This window comes from Lactuca virosa, chromosome 2 (genome assembly GCF_052849685.1).
Source record: "Lactuca virosa cultivar CGN04683 chromosome 2, Lactuca_virosa_CGN04683_v6, whole genome shotgun sequence".
In the NCBI taxonomy this organism is placed as follows: domain Eukaryota; kingdom Viridiplantae; phylum Streptophyta; class Magnoliopsida; order Asterales; family Asteraceae; genus Lactuca; species Lactuca virosa.
Window position 1 is genome coordinate 154,167,989 of NC_136427.1, and position 24,150 is coordinate 154,192,138.

Here is a 24,150-nt window from a genome sequence, read left to right on the forward strand (position 1 = left end):
GTCATAGTGTAGTAATGTTCTCTCTGTACTTATGTATAGTATACTCTCTTGTATAGTGTGTAGTGTGAAATGTTTCTCAAAATAGTGTGTTCTGACTCATGTATGAACTGACTCTTCGTATGCTTCATTGTACTAGAAGTAATGAATAGTGTCTTCCTAAACTATACCTATTATAATTTACTAGTGTTTTACTCGAATTGTTATTGAAAAGACTCTTTTATCTACTAAGTTATGCTTGTACTTTAAAAACGGAGTTTCATGAAACTATAAAGTAACATAACTTTAAAATAGTTTTTGAAATGTTTTGATCAATTATAAAAGGCATAAGCAATATTTTGAAAGATGTTTATAACAAACAATTACACAATTAACATTGTGTTCAAATTGTATCCCCCCCCCTAAAAACATTGAAAACAGTTAAAAGATTCATTATGGGGTATGAACTCACCTGATGTGGGTGATTCAATGAATACGCGTGTAAGGATGAGAAGTTCCACGAATGAAGTCCCGAGATACAACAAGTCCTAAATGACATACATTGGCATATATTGACATAAATATAGTGATTGGAAGCAACCAAATGCAAGGAAACACCTCACGGGACTAGGAAACACTTTGACCAAGTGTTGGAATCACATGTGATTGACCTAAAGGGTGTTTATGGCCATGGATTGGTGTTTACGGCCATGTGTTTATGGCCAAGGGAGTTTACGGCCATAAACCTCATGGTCAAAGTTGCATATGATGGTGTTTGAAGGCTAGGGAAGCTTGAGGAAATTTTGCTCTACACAAGGATGAGAAAGACCAAATCTAAGGAGAGTGTTGAGGTGTTTACGGCCAAGGGAGTTTACTCCTGGCCGTAAACTCTCTAAATTGTCACATTTAGGGTCTTAAAGGTAGGGAGTCTCAAGGGTCCAAGTGTTCTAAGTTTTAGCAAGAGTCTAGATGTGTTTAAGGTCCATAACTTGACCATACTTGGAGTTTACGGCCAAGGGTGTTTACTCTTGGGCCGTAAACTCTCTAAATGATGATTTTGGTGATGATTCAAGGTCTTACAATGCACAAGGGAGTGTTCTAGCCTCAATTCCAAGCCCTAGGAAGAGTTTAGGGCTCAAATGGCACCTTTATAGGGCTTTACGGCCATGGGAGATGGCTTGGCCGTAAACTCCTTTTGGTCCTTCATTTTTGATGTTTTCATGGTACTAAGCATGAACCTTAACTAGATATCAAGTATAGGGAAGAGTACTTACGATATAGAGGCTTGAAATGGTTGATTTTGGCCAAGAACACTAGTGTGTGTTCTTGGTGTTCTTGGTGAAACTTGAAGATTTGAAGATCTAGATGAAAATGAATGTTTTCATGGATGAAATCAAAGAGTGTAACTAGGAGATGAAGTGTAATAACAAATCAAGAAAGAACAGTTACGTTTTTGATGATTTAAGATGATGAACTCGATGATACTTGAGAGGATTTGGAAGTGTTCTTGAGTTGGAAATGAAATAATGAAAGAAAGTTGAAGGATATGAGGTTATAAGGAGGAGTTTACGGCCCACCTTGAGTTTACGGCCGTAAACTCAAGTGTTGTGGCCATGAACTCTAAGTGAAGAGGTTAGGGCTTGATTCGTTACAAAGTTTCTCTAGCAGGTACCTTCTAACACTCATTCCTCAAGTGTACTAGGCTTAAAACTCCTTAGAATGACCTTTAACCAGGCTAGAACTCATTACCAATGAGTCTGACACTCTGTTGAGTTGACTGACTGAGCTTTAAAAGCAAAAAAAATTCAGGTTGTCACATAATCCCCCCGTTGGATGGAATTTTGTCTCGAAATTAGCTTTCTTACAGTACTACTGGGGTTGCGCTCCTCTGATTTTTAGAATACCCACTCGTAGACCTTGCAACTTTGCCCTGGCGTTCGTGATAGGATTCGTACTCGGTCCATCTATCATCACCTCGTGTATACAAGTCGTATATAATTAGGATTAGTAAGACGGTCGGATGTGCGACTTTGCCCCAGGTCCACAACCAAACAAGGAACAGGAGATAGGGCGGAAACACACATACTAAATCTGCGTAATCATAATCATATACCACCCTCGCGTATACACTGAATAGTGATAGGTGGCTGTATTCGTCCATAGCCTCTGTGCTCGAACTTGGTCTGGTGGACGAGTGGTATTTCGTGACGGTTTGCGGACATCTGACGATAAGGTTTCAGAGGACAAAGTACTCTTCGCATGAGTACTTCGGGGTTTAGAATACGAAAGATAAAACTGAGGTTTAGGTTGGACTGTCGATATGAATGACAAAAGTTTTGTGAACTTGTCGATCAAGGCGATAGAAACATATGAACTTAGTATGGTGAGAACCACGCCAATTCGTGACGAACGATAGCAACGGACTCTTTACTGAACAGATTTTGGCCGATTGGAAAGAAATGTATGTGATACGATGATGTATCCCTAGTGTGCTCGAAAATGTACTCTTAATGTGTTCGATAGTGTACTCTTAGTGCGTTCGATAGTGTACTCTTAGTGCGTTCGATAGTGTACTCTTAGTGTGTTCGATAGTGTACTCTTTGTAAATGATCTAGTGTTTTCTGTTTTCCCTTTTGATGTTAACACTATTACGTATCGTACCGCTATGTGCGTATACATACAAATGAACGTGTTTTGATAACTGATGATGATACTTTATATCATGATCCTCCTCGGTACCACTACGATTGCCTGTCATATACAAGTTATGAATATTTAAGATGAATAAGATGGTCGACTGAGTAACTCTACCTCAAATCCACAACCAAACAAGGAACAGGAATTAAGGCGGAATTACTCACTCTAAGTCTGCAACATCTTAGTTATGCACAACCCTGATGTATATGTTCAGCCATCATAGCTTCTCTAAACAGATCCTTTAGTTCTCTTGAATACTGTGACTTGTTCCTATCAGTGAGTTATTATAATTACTTTTAAGTGTTATCCCCAAGTTTTAATCTTATATAAATATAAATTAATTTTCAAATAAACTACTAAATCGAAACGTACCGCTGCTCGATGGCGACTCCAAGGTCGATTCTCCTGCGGTGATCATCAAAATGCATCCATCCGCTCCTGAGTTCTTTGTTATCGGGAAGTCCCTCTGGTAGTGTCCAGTCTCACCACAGCCACAGCAGGCTTGGTTTTCTTCAACTCCGGGGACTTGGGAGATCGGTTGAGCCGGTGCCCTGCAGAAACGGACTGTGTTTTCCTTTCTGTGACAGTTTAGATACTGCATTTTCCGGCATACTCCGGTGTGGTGATAGTTGCACTTCCCACACCTCGGAAGGGTTCCAACATATCGACTGGTAGGTGCTGGAGTAGCAGGTTTTGTGGCGGTGTACATAGTACTCATTCGTTCCTCCTGCGGGGTGTCCTGTGTTGTTTGCTTCTGTCCATAGTCCTCTTCCCTCGATGGCTCGGGAACCGAGACTTCTACGCCACGATGGACTTCATGGTCGATGAGTAGTTGGGCAAGGCGTTTGGCACTATCGAATGTGGTTGGGTTAGAACACAACACATTTCCTTAGGTTGGGGCAGTCAGACTCCAGATGTACCTTTCTATCTTCTTGCTCTCCGGGGTAACCATCCCGGGGCATAGTGCTGCCAAGTCGCTAAACCTGTCAGTGTAGGCCACTATGTCTGAGCCAACCATCTTGAGCTCCCATAGCTCTTGTTCCAGCTTTTGTACTTCGCCCCTTGGGCAGTACTCTCCCATCATCTTTTCTTTCAAGTTTTCCCAGCCCATAGAGTTTGCTACTGTTAGAGTCAGTGACTTAACATGGCTATTCCACCATGTTAGGGCTCTTCCTGAGAAGGTGCAGGCAGCAAACTTTACTTTGCTCCCTTCTGGGCATGAACAGAGTTTGAAGACCGAATCTGTTTTCTCGAACCATTGCATCAGAGCGATGACTCCACCATTTTCGTCGAAGGAATTGGGTTTGCATTTCATGAAGTCTTTATACAAACATTCCCGCAGGTATTCGTGGGTATCTCTGTGGTTGTTTAGGTGAGCACCGCCACCAGATCCACTGATACCACTTGCGCGAATTTGGGTTAGGGCGGCTATCGTTGCTACTGTTACCGCTGCCTGAAAAGCTGTTAGGTCGAACTGTGGCGGGGGTAGTGGCGGTTTAGTTGGAGTTATCGGAATAGTGCGTCTGTTTGATTTGTGAGGAGGCATCTTTGCTAAAAGAATACAAATATGAGATGGAATAAGTCTATAGCAGTGGACACAAGCCGAAAGCTGAAAAGACAAGGTTATCCCAATTCTGAGTGTATCGGGTCCTGACTTCCACAGGGTCCTAGAAACAATTCATAAAAGAGTATATACCAAATAAACTCTATGAATTTGAAATGACTATCCTCGAATGAATATCTGTTACCTGAATAATTGTTACCAGCTGCATGTAAGAAAATAATTCTAACACATAATGTGAGCAGTGTTTCCACTCGCTCATTTAGTTAACAAGATTATTATTTATTAGTGTGATGTGTAAGACGTTTTGGTTACTTCGGTTGATCCCTCTTTGAAAATTTCTCATGAACTTGCTCTTGTTCCTCCTAGACTCTTCTGTTGTCTTCTATGAGGAAGTGGATACATCTATCTGGGATTGTCGTGCGAGAATGGAAGTGACTAAAGAATCTATGAGATTTAAGGTAACCTTATGGGGTTATCCTTACAGAGTCCTCCTATAATTGCACAACGTATACAAGTTGGATATAACTTAAGATTAAATAGACCTTCGAATAAATGATCCTACTCCAAAACCACAACCAGACAAGGAACAGGTAGTGGAGCGTAGATCACAAATTCTAAGTCTATAAGATCTTAATTATATAAAACCTTGGGAGTATACATTGTAAGATTATAGACCTATCCGTAAGGGTCCTTTATGTTATCATGTAAGTTGTTTATATAGAGCCTAAAATACTCCTATAGTATTTTAATGTAATCTTCTTGGTATGTTTCAAACTTGTTATCGTGTTATAGTATCATAGAATACTCCTATAGTATTCTAACTCTAATGTACTTGATCTAATATTCTCTTGACTGGTGTTTAGGTAAGTTTTAACACTGTTGCAACATCACATCACTCCCAAACACATGTCGGTCACATATCGAATGAATATAGTTGATCAGGCTATATTGATCCTAGCTATGATTACATAATTGTTCAGGTTTGACGACAGTGTTCAACCTTTAAATACTTTAGTTCTGTTCTTCTTGTGATACTTGGTCTAGTATGTACATGTATAAGCAAGTAGGTATATTTTTATAACTTATCGTTATACTCTTAAACTATACCATTATCCAGAGCACTTAAGCCCCATTGTATTTATAGTTTTATATCTTTTATCGGTTGATATAATTAGTTCACTATAAACAATGCTCTGATACCAATCTGTCACACCCCAAAACTGGAACGGCAGAAACGTTCGGGGGTGGAGGACGTCATGTTTAGTATCACAAGACATGCATCATAGTAATCAAAGTAATGAACAACCATTTCATTAGAAAGAAAGTGTTTACAACGTGTGTGTTCACAAAACATAGAATACATAATCAAATAACAACCAAGACTTGAAGCTATACTGCTCCATCTTCTGAATTCCCAGCACGAGTACCTGTCTACTAGCCTCCTGAGAATACAAGTTATTTGAAAGAGTTGATCAGCAATTAACCTGGTGAGTTCATAAGATTTTAGTGATGTAAGTAAGTTGTAAAATGTTGTGGTAAACTGCTATTGAAAATGTAGTTGAAAAATGTAGTGAGTTGTAAGTTTTGTTTAGAAAAGTTCGCATGTTCCTCGTAGAAAATCCTATATTTCCTACTTTGATGAAAGATACGTAAAAATGATACTACAATCCTTTATATGAGTACTAAATGGATACAAGTGATATAAAACTCAGTGTAAACAAACAATCGATTGTGTGCATCTGCCCTAAGCTCACAACCAAATGAGGAACAGGGAGTAAGGCGGATAGCACACATCCCATTGTTTGTTAGATCATTGTTGTATATAACTCTAACGTGTTCACTTCTTACTCATGGAGTTAATTGTAATGGTTTCTTTATATTTAATGAAAAGATTCTTTAAGAAAGACCCTTATTTCTTATAGTAAAATGGTGACCACAGTGATTACTTCTATAATCACTTAGTTTATACTGGCTATATATGATCTAATATCGGATAGAGAGTTAATTGGGTGAGTCTGCCCTAAGCCCACAACCGAACAAGGAACAGGAAGTAAGGCGGAAAGAACACATCCAACTACCTATTGGGTATCAATGATATATAACCATGATGTATAAACTAACGTATTATAGAGACAATCACCGAAGGTCCTTTAAGTTTATCCTTGTTTAATAAAATGGATTAAACCTTTAACTAGCGAGTTTCTAGTTTTGTATACCCAAAGTTCTAATTTGGAAAGTATGTTATGTACTAGAAAACTGTGCATTGACTATGTGTCCTATGACTTGACCCATACCTGGTACCCTTATGATGACTCAATGTATACTGGACATATATATCTAGAATCAAATGTGAATCTGCTCCAAGCCCACAACCAAACAAGGAACAGGAAATGAAGCGGAGAGCACACATCCTATTACCTGTCGGATCCTATTGATATATATGTATCCCTTGATGTATACATTAAGAAATCATAAGGTTAGCAGTATGGCCCTTTCTACTAAACGTAGCATTCTACCAAGGCATCAAATGTTATGTATGTTTGTTTCTTGTATTAGTGTGTATTTTCCCGAGTGAGACTATCTTTAACTAAATATAGTTTATACATTAATGAATATGTGAGAAGATCACAAAGTAAATGTAATAGGGAAAATAATGTTTTACCTCAGCAGTGACACTGCTGGCTATAAAGTAATAAAATACAGACTCCAGGTAGTATTAAATGTACAATACACCTCGGGGAGTCTAAAGTAATAAAATACAGACTCCAGGTAGTATTAAATGGACAATACACCTCGGGGAGTCTTAAGTAGTAAAATACAGACTCCAGGTAGTATTAAATGGACAATACACCTCGGGGATTGTTAAGTAGCCTTTAATCCCAAATTGGTTAATTAAAGGTTTAAATGTGAACTCGTATGTAACCATGTTGATCGACGAATGAATAAAAGATGACCCTCCGCTGTCATATGTAGTGAGGTGACATTTGTCACCCCTTGGCCTTATCGGCTGGGACTATAGCTAGCAGTCAGGATGTGGGAGTGTCTGTCCCGTATAGATCTATACACAAGATGTCCGCTCTCCCTCCAGGAGACTCTGGTTACAATTTGATAAAACACTGTATTGTTTTATCCTTAAGTAGTATGTCACATTAATTTATCGTATAACAGTGTTTGTGTAGTAAGTCATAGTGTAGTAATGTTCTCTCTGTACTAGTGTATACTATACTCTCTTGTATAGTGTGTAGTGTGAAATGTTTCTCAAAATAGTGTGTTCTGACTCATGTATGAACTGACTCTTTGTATGCTTCATTGTACTAGAAGTAATGAATAGTGTCTTCCTAAACTATACCTATTATAGTTTACTAGTGTTTTACTCGAACTGTTATTTAAAAGACTCTTTTATCTACTAAGTTATGCTTGTACTTTAAAAACGGAGTTTCGTGAAACTATAAAGTAACATAACTTTAAAAGAGTTTTTGAAATGTTTTGATCACTTATAAAAGACATAAGCAATATTTTGAAACATATTTATAACAAACAATTACACAATTAACATTGTGTTCAACTTGTATTCCCCACCTTAAAACATTGAAAACAGTTAAAATATTCATTACGGGGTATGAACTCACCTGATGTGGGTGATTCAATGAATACGCGTGTAAGGATGAGAAGTTCCACGAATGAAGTCTCGAGATACAACAAGTCCTAAATGACATACATTGGCATATATTGACATAAATATAGTGCTTCGAAGCAACCAAATGCAAGGAAACACCTCACGGGACTAGGAAACACTTTGACCAAGTGTTGGAATCACATGTGATTGACCTAAAGGGTGTTTATGGCCATGACTTGGTGTTTACAGCCATGTGTTTACGGCCAAGTGAGTTTACGGCCGTAAGTTCATGGTCAAAGTTGCATATGATGGTGTTTGAAGGCAAGGGAAGCTTGAGGGAATTTTCCTCTACACAAGGATGAGAAAGACCAAATCTATGGAGAGTGTTGAGGTTTTTACGGCCAAGGGAGTTTACTCTTGGCCGTAAACTCTCTAAATGGTCACATTTAGGGTCTTAAAGGTGGGGAGTCTCAAGGGTCTAAGTGTTCTAAGTTTTAGCAAGAGTCTAGATGTGTTTAAGGTCCACAACTTGACCATACTTGGAGTTTACGGCCAAGGGTGTTTACTCTTGGGCTGTAAACTCTCTAAATGATGAGTTTGGTGATGATTCAAGGTCTTACAATGCACAAGGGAGTGTTCTAGCCTCAAGTCCAAGCCCTAGGAAGAGTTTAGGGCTCAAATGGCACCTTTATAGGGGTTTACGGCCATGGGAGATGGCTTGGCCGTAAACTCCTTTTGGTCCTTCATTATTGATGTTTTCAAGGTCCTAAGCATGAACCTTAACTAGATATCAAGTATAGGGAAGAGTACTTACGATATAGAGGCTTGAAATGGTTGATTTTGGCCAAGAACACTATTGTGTATTCTTGGTGTTCTTGGTGAAACTTGAAGATTTGAAGATCTAGATGAAAATGAATGTTTTCATGGATGAAATCAAAGAGTGTAACTAGGAGATGAAGTGTAACAACAAATCAAGGAAAGAACACTTACGTTTTTGATGATTTAAGATGATGAACTTGATGATACTTGAGAGGATTTGGAAGTGTTCTTGAGTTGGAAATGAAATAATGAAAGAAAGTTGAAGGATATGAGGTTATAAGGAGGAGTTTACGGCCCACCTTGAGTTTACGGCCGTAAACTCAAGTGTTGTGGCCGTGAACTCTAAGTGAAGAGGTTAGGGCTTGATTCGTTGCACAATGTCTCTAGTAGGTACCTTCTAACACTCATTCCTCAAGTGTACTAGGCTTAAAACTCCTTAGAATGACCTTTAACCAGGCTAGAACTCATTACCAATGAGTCCGACACTCTGTTGAGTTGACTGACTTAGCTTTAAAAGCAAAAAAAATTCAGGTTGTCACATATGTGCACCATAGGATGTTGTAGTATACATAAAACCCAAAAGTGGTATCAGAGCCATGAGTGTTTTCTGTTATATTGATGCACTGGTTATTGTTCAAAGAAAAAAAATTGTTTTTTTTTGGAATCTGCATGATCACCACGACGTGGTGGCTGGTCAGTGGGCAGATTTTTCAGTTTTTTGGCCTAAATTGGATTAGGATTATTACCTTAAACTATTTTGTATCATAAAATATGTTTTTTTCTTATATGGTAATGATTATTGCATCCAATTAAAAGATAAATTGTCAAATCTTGAAATTTTTTATGATAAGCTAATTGTTTGTGAAATTTGATTTGAAGTTATCCTACTATAAGAGTTGTATTATGTAAAATTTGTAAAAGATAAATTTATGATTATTTTATTGGTTTTAAATTTTTGATCTAAATGTTTTTAGGAGTTACAAAACTTATCATCAAGTTTTGGAACTCAAAAGTTTTTTATGGAGTTACAAATCTTCTCATCAAGTTTGGAACTCAAAAGGTTTTCAAGAGTTACAAAATTGCCCTCAGGTTTGGTATTTGAAAAGTCTCAAATTATGAAACATTGATTTCTAAAACTTCTGTAATTAAAACGTGCAACTCTTGGGTTCATAACTTAAAATTAATTAAATAGCTTTAATTTTGTATTTTATGTTTAGAGCCTTAATGTCTTTTGAATAGTTCAAGTTACCTCTTATGGATTGTATTAAATTAATTAAAGTGTTTAATTAAAGGAGAAGATTAATAAATCCATAACAACATGGTTTAAGTTTAATTAAATTAAGAGTATAATTTACTAATAGAATTAAACCACCAAGTATTTTAAAAGTTTAAAATACACCCTTATACTATATAAAATTAAAATTTTAATATATATTATATATGTATAAGTAAAAGGTCAGTCTTACCGTTAGTAGGCCTCATTCACGAAGCCGGTCTATAAGGGGGTATAAGGTTACTGCCTATAAAATGGTGGTTTAATGGGTGTGCACTCTCACTCACCGCTTCCTTGACTGGTGGAGGGTCGTTATCCGAACGGGTAGGATAGGACACTAAACCCTCATTAAAAGTATAATGAATTATAAAGTAACTAAACCCTTATAAATTCCCAATCTTAGTTACTTTAGGAAAAATGTGAATTTGATGCTAACCCATGAAATTGCATGTTGCACCTTGCCAAGTCGTTAGGGGAGCGTGTGTGGTTAACCGACACACTAACTTGGACTAGTAAGGGTGGCAAAGGGTAGATCGATGTTTGTCATAGATCAATGGAGCGTATGTGGTTAACCGTCACATTAATTAGGTGATAAATAACATCGACAATACCAAGCAAATTTGCATGGTTATTCACACCTTGTTTGTGATCATCGGTATCCCAGTCACAAACTTGAAGGGCATAATCGAGATTAAACATGTCGTTGAAAAGTTCGATGAATCTCAAAATAATCTAGGAATTTCAATTCATTTAAAACCTAATAATCAATTTCATGTTTCATGGTGGAAATTGGTAAATCTACATTTACGTACCTTCAAATATTTTGTAATTGGATTACGTAATTCATCTTCCAATTTGTAAAATATTGTGATGGGTCCTAGCCTTAATATTTCATTTGGGTGTTACATTAAGGACTTAAATCAACCAACTTGAATTTCTCCCTAGTAGATGTCTAGTTCTGACAACTATGGTCTTCCCGAATCTTTTTAATATAAAGTTCCTTATAAAGATGATATTCCACAAGACGATCGAGGTGAAAGATTAATCCCTTCTTCGTGATGTACTGGAACTTCTCTTCCTCTACCTCCTCCAATAATTCTCCCTGACCCACAAGTTCAAAGACTTGAAAAGTTCAAGGTCACTCAAGCCCTATTGGCTAGCAAACACCAAGATAGAAGGTCTGTATGCATATGTCTTGGGGATGAAGTCACACATTGACAGGATGGGAATGTTGGGTGTCGTTGTTTCAAGGAAGTTGGCTATTGACTTGGTTCTTCAATCACTTCCTAAGTCATATATTGGGTTCTTTAAGGACTATTATATGGGAGATCACGACATGACCCTTATTTATCTAACATATTTGCTTGTTGCTGCTGAATCAGCAATGCTTTGGCGCACTGGTAAAGCAAATTTGATTGGAAGATCTACTTCCCAAACTTCCTGTAACAGCCCGAAATCCAGGTAAGCTTTATGACCCTTCTATTTTGAGAGTTGGCAAATTGAGTTCCTTAAGGTTGTATGGTGGATTGGTGAGTACGCTGGACGTAATGAGGTGTACGCCATGCGTACTCACACGCTTAATTTGGACGCGGACTCGCTCGGGTACGCTGGGCGTACCCAGGGGTTACGCTGGGCGTAGTGAGCCCAGATGCAAACCCTAATTTCTGGCTTGTGCACTATAAAAGGAACATGTAGTCCTTTGCCCTGGCCACCATACCCCCTTGAGTGAGTCCTTAGAGAGCAGAAATCTGTGCTTTTGCTTGTGTGAGTATTTTTGAGCTTGAAGATATATTTTCAAGGTGAAGAAGGAGAAGAAGGAGCCATTGTTGGAGCTAGAAGTTGAAGAACAAGTGTAGATCCGAGTTCTACAGTGGTTGGAGATCCCTTTTGAGGTAAAAAGCTCAAAGCTTTCCTTGTTCTTCATAAGTTTTGCTTTTTGGACCATTTTTAGGGTTTTTGGTCCAAAGTTGGAGATTTTGTGTGCAAAGAGTCTCCATGAGCTTAGATCTGGCCGTTTCTAGTATATATTGTGTTGAGGATTCATAAAAATCCAGTCTTGGTCATGGATCTTGTGTCATGCATGAGTTATAGTCTCATTATGGAAAGAGGAAAGGTGTTTTGAGCACAAAGTGACCTTTACAGCCATGCAAAGGCTTAAAGGTTTCAACTTTATGGATTAAGTCGTATTAGAGGAGTCAGATCTGGATTTTGGACGCAAGTCTTAACCGATTAAGACCTGAATGAGATGGATAAGGAAGTTGGGTGTTACGCTGGGCGTAATCCCAGTACACGCGGCGTAAGGGGCCGCGTACCCGATTCTGTGAGGACGTCGGGTACGCCCAGCGTACATGTTTGGTACGCGCAGCGTAACCCGGAGGGTTGACTTTTGGTTGACTTTTAGGGTTTGGTCAACTTTAGGGTCTTTGAGCCATGGGAAGGGTAAAATGGTCTTTTACCCTTCTAAGAGTACTGAGAGGAGGAATAGTCTAGCCTTGAGAGATGTATCGATTTAGAGTGTTTATTTCATATGATTAGGCGGAGGCTAGACCCGATTTTACAGAGTTCGAGCTTTACCGAGTTACCCGAGGTGAGTCTTCTCACTATACTTTACCTAGAGTGGAAATTAGAGTTATGAGACAGAGTATGTTGTATGCTTTTGCATGATGTGATTTATATGTGTTGTATGCTATGTATGTTACAGAGTTTTCAGAGTTAGGACCGGAAGGTCCACAGAGTTAGGGCCAGAGGGCCCACAGAGTTAGGGCCAGAGGGCCTACAGAGTTATAGGACTGGAGGGTCCCACAGAGACACAATGACCAGAGGGTCAACAGAGTTATAGCCTCGAGTGGCTAATATGTGTTGTGTGTGGTATTTTGGGGAACTCACTAAGCATTTATGCTTACAGTGTTGTGTTATGTGTTTCAGGTACCCGTGAGGATCGCAGGAGGGCGTCGGCTTGATCAGTACACACACGTGGAGATTTTTACATTATGATCTTGGGATATGATGTTATGATTTGACTATGTGATACAATGGTGTTTTTATAACGATTATGAATGAAATTGTGTTTTATAAAATGTGATACAATGGTGTTTTTATAACGATTATGATTTGACTAGGCCACAGGGTGGTGATGCGTTGCTGTTCCGTGAGTTCAGCAACACAAAACCACCAGAGTTTGATGGGACCCAGGACCCGATTGTAGCGATGAGGTGGATATCATACATAGAGGGGTGTTTCTTTACTTGCTCATCTCCAGAGCATTTGAGAGTCCGGTTCGCGTTGAACCAGCTTCGCTTGGGAGCGAAGGACTGGTGGAAGTTTGTGACGGCGCACTATTCGCCTGCTGAGCTTGCTGCAGTGACCTGGGAAAGGTTCACTGCTATGTTCCGAGATGAGTACGTTCCCCAGGTGGAGAGGGAGCGTTTGGCCCAGGAGTTTCTGACCCTCAAGCAGGGTACTGAGTCTGTTACATTGATTACGAGGATGTTCCATGAGCGGGCGATGTTCTGCCCAGAGCACGTGTCCTCCGAGCAGGCACGTATGAGCCGATATCTGAGCATTTTGAGGAGGGATATACAAGAGTTTGTGGCGAACTCGACATACCGTACATTTGCTGAGCTTCAGGCAAATGCCCCGAAGAGGGAGATAGAGCTGGAGACCCAGGCTAGAGGGAGGCTGAGTCTGAGGGGAGAGATCAGCGACCGGTGCAGTCTCAGCCGGCAGCCAAGCGGGCCAAGCCCGCCGATTCGAGATCAGGGAGCCAGAGGGGCCGCACTTGCGGCAAGAGTCATGATGGAGTATGCAGAGCAGGATCTTGCTACATGTGGCAAGGAGGGGCATATGGCCAAGGATTGCCCCAAGGGGTTTGCAGTTTGTTTTCACTGCAACCAGACCGGACACCGGAAGGCCGAGTGTCTGCAGTTACGAGGGTCAGCTTAGGGAACTTCTCAGGGATCTGCCCCTGCTGCTGTTCGAGCTACAGAGAGTCGGCCGGCGAAGGCCGAGGCGCCGAAGGCTCGTGGGAGAGCCTTCCAGTTGACAGCAGAGGAGGTCCGCGCAACACCCGATGTGGTAGCTGGTATGTATTATTTCCTCTGTTTATTTTGATTATGTGGTGTTATGCTTATATTGTGATATGCGTAGGTACATTTCTTGTGTGTTCTGTACCTGCCTTGGTGTTATTTGACTCGGGTGCGAGTCGGTCTTTTGTGTCACTAGCGTTTAGTCAGCACATCAGTACCCAGCGTGAGGCGTTGAGTCGACCTCTACGAGTGTCCATAGCGGTTGAGCGAGCGGTGTATGCTACTGATGTGATTCGAGGATGTGTACTCGAGATCTTCGGTGTCGAGTTCCCGATAGATCTGGTCCCGATTGCTATGGGGGACGTATGTGTCATAGTGGGCATGGATTGGTTGAGCCGATTTGGGGCTGTGATAGACTGCGAGCGACAGTTGGTGACGATACGAGACCCCAGTGGGGGAGTACTTACGGTGTACGGCGAGGGTACCCGTTCTGGGTCAGCATTTTGTTCGGCCGCTAGAGCGAGGCAGAGTTTACAGCAGGACTGTAGTGGGTTTGTGGCTTATGTGGTGGATACGAGAGTAGATGCAGAGAGACCGAGGTCGATCGATGAGGTCCCGTTAGTGCGCGAGTTCCCGGATGTTTTCCATTGAGGAGTTGCCGGGTGTGCCTCCCGAGAGGCAGGTAGAGTTCCGTATCGATTTGGTTCCGGGGGCAGCGCCTATCGCCAAGGCGCCCTATCACCTTGCACCACCAGAGATGCAGGAGTTATCCTCGCAGCTTCAGGAGCTGCTGGGGAAGGGGTTTATACGGCCGAGTAGCTCGCCGTGGGGAGCGCCGATCCTTTTTGTCAAGAAAAAGGATGGTTCACACCGGATGTGCATTGATTACCGGGAGCTGAACAAACTGACGGTCAAGAACCGTTACCCCTTACCGAGGATCGATGACTTATTCGATTAGTTGCAGGGAGCGTCTTGTTTTTCCAAGATCGACTTGAGGTCTGGATATCATCAGATGAGAGTACGAGATGAGGATATCCAGAAGACAACGTTCATGACTCGTTACGGGCATTACGAGTTCGTGGTGATGCCTTTCGGGCTCACCAATGCACCGGCGGCGTTCATGGATCTCATGAACAGAGTATGCAGGCCGATGTTGGATCGTTCGGTGATCGTGTTCATCGATGATATATTGGTGTATTCGAGATCCAGAGAGCAGCATGAGGAGCATTTGAGAGAGATCCTTGGAGTTTTGAGATCGGAGAGGCTCTATGCCAAATTCTCCAAGTGCGATTTCTGGTTACGAGAGGTCCAGTTCCTAGGGTACCTCGTTAACCAGAATGGGACATTGGTCGATCCGGCCAAGATTGAGGCGGTCATGAGTTGGGAGGTATCGAGATCTCCTACCGAGATCAGGAGTTTTCTGGGATTGGCCGGCTACTATCGGAGATTTATCAGGGATTTCTCCAAGATCGTTGTGCCACTCACCAGGTTGACCCGGAAGGGTGTTGCTTTTTCATGGGCCCAGAGCAGCATGCCTCCTTCGAGACACTTCGCCAGAGACTGTGCGAAGCCCCAGTGTTAGCCCTTCCGGAGGGGATGGAGGACTTTGTGGTGTATTGTGACGCATCGATATCGGGGCTGGGAGCGGTGCTGATGCAGAGAGGGCATGTGATAGCATACGCATCGAGGCAGCTGAAGCCTCACGAGACGAGGTATCCCACCCACGACCTGGAGCTGGGGGCGGTAGTGTTCGCCCTCAAGATCTGGCGTCACTATCTGTATGGGGTTCGGTGTACCATATACACGGACCATAAGAGCTTGAAGTATTTGATGGATCAGCCCAACCTGAACATGCGTCAGAGGAGATGGTTGGATGTGGTGAAGGATTATGATTGCGAGATCCTGTACCACCCGGGCAAAGCTAATGTTGTAGCTGATGCCCTGAGTCGCAGGGCGGAGAGTGCCCCGATACGAGATGTTTGTATGAGATTGACAGTGATGACTCCGGTGTTGGACACCATTCGAGGGGCCCAGACTGAGGCCGTGAGACCAGAGAACTGTAAGAGAGAGCGGGTTATCGGACATGTATCAGAGTTCGTTACCGATGGTCGAGGACTTATGACCTTTCAGGGTCGGATTTGGGTACCTTTTGTGGGCGGAACGCGTACCATCTTGATGGAGGAGGCACATAGATCGAGGTTCTCGATCCATCCCGGGGCCACTAAGATGTTGTATGGGAGGAGGTGTCGGACTCCCATTTGCTGGGGAGAGGTAGGGCAACGTGTGATGGGTAGTACGGAGATTGTGCTTCAGACGACCGAGCAGGTTCAGCAGGTCAGACAGAGGTTACTGACGGCCCAGAGCCGTCAGAAGAGTTATGCGGATAGACGACGGTCAGAACTCGAGTTCCAAGTTTGTGACTTCGTTCTCCTGAAGGTATCTCCTTGGAAAGGAGTGATCCGATTCAGGAAGAGAGGCAAGTTGGGGCCTCGGTATATTGGCCCTTTCAGGGTGACCGACAGGGTGGGCAAGGTAGCGTACCGTTTGGAGCTACCTGCGGAGTTGAGCCAGATTCATGATACCTTCCACGTGTCTCAGTTGAGGAAGTCTATTCCCGACGAGACAGCAGTGGTACCGCTAGAGGATATTCAGGTGGATGCGAGCCTGAATTATGCCGAGAGGCCAATCACGATTATGGATCAGAAGATCAAGGTTCTGAGGAACAAGGAGGTGCCTCTGGTTCAGGTTCAGTGGCAACATCGGAAAGGGTCCGAGCTGACTTGGGAACCGGAGTCGGAGATGCGGGAGCAGCATCCGGAGTTGTTTTCGACATGAGACTTCGAGGGCGAAGTCTGGTTCTAGTGGGGGAGAATTGTAACAGCCCGAAATCCAGGTAAGCTTTATGACCCTTCTATTTTGAGAGTTGGCAAATTGAGTTCCATAAGGTTGTATGTTGGATTGGTGAGTACGCTGGGCGTAATGAGGTGTACGCCGCGCGTACTCACACGCTTAATTTGGACGCGGAATCGCCCGGGTACGTTCGGCGTACCCAGGGGTTACGCTGGGCGTAGTGAGCCCAGATGCAAACCCTAATTTCTGGCTTGTGCACTATAAAAGTAACATGTAGTCCTTTGCCCTGGCCACCATACCCCCTTGAGTGAGTCCTTAGAGAGCAGAAATTTGTGCTTTTGCTTGTGTGAGTGTTTTTGAGCTTGAAGATATCTTTTCAAGGTGAAGAAGGAGAAGAAGGAGCCATTGTTGGAGCTAGAAGTTGAAGAACAAGTGTAGATCCGAGTTCTACAGTGGTTGGAGATCCCTTTTGAGGTAAAAAGCTCAAAGCTTTCCTTGTTCTTCATAAGTTTTGCTTTTTGGACCATTTTTAGGGTTTTTGGTCCAAAGTTGGAGATTTTGTGTGAAAAGAGTCTCCATGAGCTTAGATCTGGCCGTTTCTAGTATATATTGTGTTGAGGATTCAAAAAAATCCAGTCTTGGTCGTGGATCTTGTGTCATGCATGAGTTATAGTCTCATTATGGAAAGAGGAAAGGTTTTTTGAGCACAAAGTGACCTTTACAGCCATGCAAAGGCTTAGAGGTTTCAGCTTTATGGATTAAGTCGTATTAGAGGAGTCAGATCTGGATTTTGGACGCAAGTCTTAACCGATTAAGACCTGAATGAGATGGATAAGGAAGTTGGGTGTTACGCTGGGCGTAATCCCAGTACACGCGGCGTAAGGGGCCGCGTACCCGATTCTGTGAGGACGCCGGGTACGCCCAGCGTACATGTTTGGTACGCGCAGCGTAACCCGGAGGGTTGACTTTTGGTTGACTTTTAGGGTTTGGTCAACTTTAGGGTCTTTGAGCCATGGGAAGGGTAAAATGGTCTTTTACCCTTCTGAGAGTACTGAGAGGAGGAATAGTCTAGCCTTGAGAGATGTATTGATTTAGAGTGTTTATTTCATATGATTAGGCAGAGGCTAGACCCGATTTTACAGAGTTCGAGCTTTACCGAGTTACCCGAGGTGAGTCTTCTCACTATACTTTACCTAGAGTGGTAATTAGAGCTATAAGACAGAGTATGTTGTATGCTTTTGCATGATGTGATTTATATGTATTGTATGCTATGTGTGTTACAGAGTTTTCAGAGTTAGGACCAGAAGGTCCACAGAGTTAGGGCCAGAGGGCCCACAGAGTTAGGGCCAGAGGGCCCACAGAGTTATGGGACTGGAGGGTCCCACAGAGACACATTGACCAGAGGGTCAACAGAGTTATAGCCTCAAGTGGCTAATATGTGTTGTGTGTGGTATTTTGGGGAACTCACTAAACATTTATGCTTACAGCGTTGTGTTATGTGTTTCAGGTACCAGTGAGGATCGCGGGAAGGCGCCGGCTTGATCAGTACACACACGTGGAGATTTTTACATTATGATCTTGGGATATGATGTTATGATTTGACTATGTGATACAATGGTGTTTTTATAACGATTATGAATGAAATTGTGTTTTATAAAATGTGAAAAATTGTTTTGAAAATTTGGGCGTTACACTTCCATGGACACTGACAATGGAAACATTGGAAGTCCAGAAAAGCTTTCTCTTCCCAATGGAAAGGGATCTACCATGTTCAAGTTATTTGACCAAATGGTAAAGAGAAAGGCTAAGTCTGAGATTGTCCCATGTACCGTTCCAAGAGAGTCTGTTTGCTTCTATTGCCAAGAAAAGGGGCATTGGTTGTGAAGCTGCCGTATTTACCTGAAGGACCACAAGGATGGTAAAGTCAAAATGTTTGACTCTACTTCAGGTAAGTCCACTATCTAACTCTATTAAATTCATATTTGTATATTCTTAACACATGATGTGATGATATTACATTTTGATGTTTTATAGAATCAAAGGAAGCTTAAAGGAAGAGTATGATGAGTCTGATCGCGAAGAGATGGATTTCGATCGCATGGTTCGATGATCAGATTTTTGAGCTGCTGCTTAAGAGTTATAATAGATTGCTTAGAAATATTTTGGAACATAGTTTTCATTTGTAATTGCATTGTAAGGAAACGTTTTTCCGCATTTTATAAATAAAGAATTTTTTTGAAATTTAGCTTATTTTTTATTTCCTTGCAAATGGAATTTGTGAAAATTGATGTTTGTATGATTCTATTGTTAGCAATGTTGAAAATGGATTTGATTCTTTCGGTTGTGGTGGTGTCAAAATTTACCAAATAAGGAAAGATTCTCATCACCCAAGTTTCAATTGGATAGAAACTTGGAATCATGAAACTTGTACTGTGTGATGAATGAGAACCTTCATCTTTGGGAAATTAAGACTAATTCCTTGTTTACATGTATATGTGAGTCAAGTGAAGGACTAGGGGATCAGGTACACTTGGTTGTGCACTGGTCAGGTCCACCACAAAGAACGATAAGACTATTCGTCATGATTTAATAAAATTTTAGTAAATATGTTTATACTTGCAAGATTAAGTGTAATTCTGGATCATTGAAAAAGATTCAATGTATAGCAGAACGAATAAGAAGAATCAAATTAGGCAGAAAGATAAAAGTTTCTCCAATCTAAAACGAAAGGAGAGTACTTGAGTATCGTGTTTTATGACCATCTTAGTGATTATGGAACCATATCACAATTGATCCTTTAAGTGCACTTGTATGGCTAAGAAGATGAATCGGAAATTGTTGAAATGGTTAAATCAAAAGGTGAATCATACTTCATTCCAAAATCGAGTCTTAGAGTCGTACTCCAAGATTGTAACTTGAGTGACATATCTTAAATAGGTTTATAACACTCATCAAATGTAGAGTAAAATGTTACTTACTCTTGTACATTTGAAATTGGTAAGTTGTGATGTCTTGGATAAGACAAAGACCAACTAAGACCAATTGTGTGAAGTGTTTGTCTTGATAAGAATCCGCACTAACTCTTGAATATTTATGTGTCAAGGACAAGAGAATCTTATATGTCAAGAGGTCAGTGGGATGCTTAAAGACCTTGAAAAGCTTCAAGAACTAATCAAGAATGAACCTATTGTTTATCACTAGCACACGACTTGAGGTTTGTAGCCTATCGTGTTGACATATTCTTGTTTTTGTGCCCATTCCAGTTAAGTTTACTATGTATGTGAGTTCTATGAGTTCTCAATTGTTTGCATAACAACCTGGAAGCAATGGTAGGCCTTGTGCTTCCAGGTGGAAAGAAATTAAGATGTATCAAGTTCAGTCCATATGGGTTTGGATTTGTCACTAACCTTGTCTTGTGATTATGGTTATGACAAATTCACATGGATAGGAACACATTCACCATAAAATCTAAGTGTCATAAGGTTTCTCACCAATTCATGAAAATAATTGTGAGGAAACGCTTTCACTAAGTATATTTGAAGGAGATAGCAATTGTAATATTTGCATTCTCAAATTCGATTATGATTACGGCATCCCTCTCCATAGTTCGGATTGTGAGAAATGGCAAAAGGTCTAAACAGTTGAGACTTATTGTTGTAAGTTCTAAAATTGTTTAGACACACATGTGAGCTATCTAAGGAAAGCTGTATGAGTCTGAGAAGCATAGATAAAGTCTTATCGAAGAATTTTGTATAAGAAATCTGAACTTTGGTAAGAAAGTCAACAAGTATTGATTTCTAGAAGTCCAGCTGATTTCCGGGTACACGTCAAAGCTAGTGGAAGCATAAGTGTTATGCAATTAAAGAAATAATTGTTATGCTAGTGGGAGAATAATCATTATGGTAACTGTTGCAAGTTAGCAATGTTAATTATAGAAAGAAAAAAGGTTCGATTTGCAAAGTTACAGAGATTGAAAAGTCGTTTTGTTATAATTAAGGGAGAGGAATTCATACTTCATTTCAAATCTAAAAGCTTAAATTAAGATTTTAATCGAATTTAGTTATGGACATATGTGAATGTTATGTTGAAATGATTCAACATATGGAAATTCTATATGTGGAAATATTATAGCGAAAGACTGGTAAAGTATCATGTCTTTATGTGAGACAATATGAATCGTATTCCATATTCTTCGGATATAGGATCGATTACATAAGTTATAATATTAATACGTTCTAATTTTCCATATGCCTAGGGCATTAAGCGGGAAAAAGGACTAGAATGAGATATGACCAAAATGGTTAAGCAATTGTCGAGGGCAATCTGAGGTTTACCAAAGACTGGTTGCTTATGGACAGTTAGAAGTAAAGTGTAAATTTTGGAAGGACCATATCGACATACTCTGAGAAGAGGTAACTCTTGTTCAGAAGTGATAGTCAAAATGGGAATATGGAAATGTTATTATAAGTGGAAGTTAATAAAATCTATGTAAGATTAGAAAACTTAATGCAAGAAGGGTGTTCAAAGGAATGTACTTTGAATATGAGACTTCGTTTCCATGGAATTGTTCTCCATTGGAATACTTTGTAATGTTTGTTGCCAAGTCTCTATGACTTTTGTGCATAGTCATTACAAAAGGATCATTGCATATAAGTTTAGAATCTAACAGATTTTAGCAAATGGCAAGAATTTGGTATTATTACATTTACGATAGGGATTTGGAGTTGTGAAATGAGCGTCATTGAAATGTTATCCATTGATCTATTTCACAAAGAAAATACCATAAGGAAACGTAGTGTGCATGCTTGGAGCATGGCATAACTATTGTTTTAATTCAAGTATTAAGTTGACTAATCGAAACATTATACAGTGAATAATGTGTAATGAATATGGTGATTAAATAAAAGGTGTTTTATTTATCTTCATAAGTTCTGAGACCATATTGGATTCGATTATTCTTGTGCTTCACTTTACATGTTTTGACTTCCAGAATAATAAGATTATTCAAACTATCCACATTCGATCATACATTGGAAGTAGGTATTGAGGTGAGACTCTCATGAATCTGCCTGTAGATTGTCTAGGTGTTTTAGGCATAGCACAAGTTTGTTGCAGTGTTCATGAGTACTCCTGGAATACGATTCGAGTATTGGATTAAACCCATGCTTATTTGAATCACTTCATGGATTTTATCACTAGTGATTAGTGAGACGATAATATCTTATATTCTTGAAACGGAGACATATAGTTGCACTTTACAAGTCGGTTGTATATTGATGATATGTAAACACACCAGCAACTTGGTATTATAAAACGTATTGTTGTGTGTGATTTGATGAGTAAATAGAGCAAGCATATCAGTCGAAGTTTATCCGTTTCTTTTACCCTTAGAGGGATAAAAGCGATATCGATGGGACCCTCGATGATTTAGTGACGACAACCCTAAGTGCTTGGCCAAGCCTGGACTGATTTGATTTGTTCAATTAGTCGGTTGTCATAAATCGGAAATCGGGAAACAACATATGGACAGAAAAAATGATAATAATCCATGTCTCATGTCCATAGGATATCTAGAATGGAGGAATATATGATCCCTTATCTATTGGACGCGTCATTGACTATGTCAGAGTTCGACAGCGGCTTTTAAGAGCTATGATTGCTAGTCGGGTTGTGGATCCGTACTTGCAATAATAGTTATTAGACTTATCCAAGTGGGAGACTGTTGGATTAGGTGTCTAAGCTCATAACTATAATTGGTATGTACTTGACCCGAGAGTAGCATGGTCCATTTCAGGTTGCATATCACCAAGACAATTTGATAGGATGGATATTTGAGTAAGAGGTTATTTATGATTTACTAATATATTATAAGTATAATATATTAATGGAGAAATCATATTATTTAATTAGTATTGATCAAGAATTAATTTGAAATTAATTTAGTGATCAAAAGAGACTAATTAAATTAACGGGGACTGATTATGTAAATCAGTGATATATATATATATATATATATATATATATATATATATATATATATATATATATATATATATATATATATATATATATATATATGTTATCCCATAGCAAAAAATCGGACACAAGAGTTCTTGGAGTTCATATAGCCGATTTTTGTGCCTAGTAACCTCTCTCTCAAGTTCTCCTTTGTTCATGGTGTGTTGTGAACCATTTGAGGCATCACACTTGGGGTGCTAAGTTCTTAAAGGCCAAAATACAACAAGCTACAAAAAGAGGTAATTTTCAAACTAGTATTTTATGATTCATATGCTAGTTGTAGGCTTCATGCTTTGGATATTTTATTGCACGTATAACTAGAGAAAACTTAGATCCAAAACATTTAGGGTTGTATGTGAACCATAGGATGTTATAGTATAGAAAAACCTAACAAAAGTATAGTTCACACAGGATGTGCATTGATTACTGGGAGTTCAATAAGTTAACTGTGAAGAACCGTTATCCACTCCTAAGGATTGATGATTTGTTCGATCAGTTGCATGGTGCATCTTGGTTTTCGAAGATTGATTTGTGTTCAGGCTACCATCAAATGAGGGTTCAGGATGAGAACATTCAAAAGACAGCATTCAGAACTTGATATACTCAATACTAGTTTATGGTGATGCCTTTTGGGCTCACCAATACTCTAGCGACGTTCATGGATCTCATGAACAGGTTTTGTAGAATGATGTTGGATCGGTCGGTGATCGTCTTCATTGATGATATATTGTTCTTATCTAAGCCCAATGAGCATCAATAGGATAACTTACAGGAGGTTCTGGAGAGTGTGAGGAGGGAGAGGTTTTTTTCCAAATTCTCCAAATGTGAGTTCTGGTTGCGTGAGGTAGAGTTCTTGGGGCACGTTGTCAATTAGAATGGTATATTGGTCGATCCGGCCAAGATCTAGGTCATGATGTAGTGGGGGGTTCTGAGGTCTCCATCTGAGATTCAAATTTTCTTTGGCTTGGCAGGGTATTACCAAAGGGTTATTGAGAATTTCTCCAAGATCGCAGTACCGATGACAAGATTGACGAAAAATACAATTACCTTTCGTTGGGGGCCCGAGCAGCAGGCGGCATTTGAGACTCTGAGGTGGAGATTGTGCGAGGCTCCGATTCTGAACCTACTCGAGGGTGTTGACGACTTTGTGGCTTATTGTGACGCTTTGATCATGGGTTTGGCTGTAGGGCATATACAGCGGGGCATGTGATTGCTTATGCATCGAGATAGCTGAAGCCTCATACGTTGAATTACCCTACGCATGATTTGGAGTTGGGGGTTTTGGTCTTCTCCCTCAATATTTAGCGACATT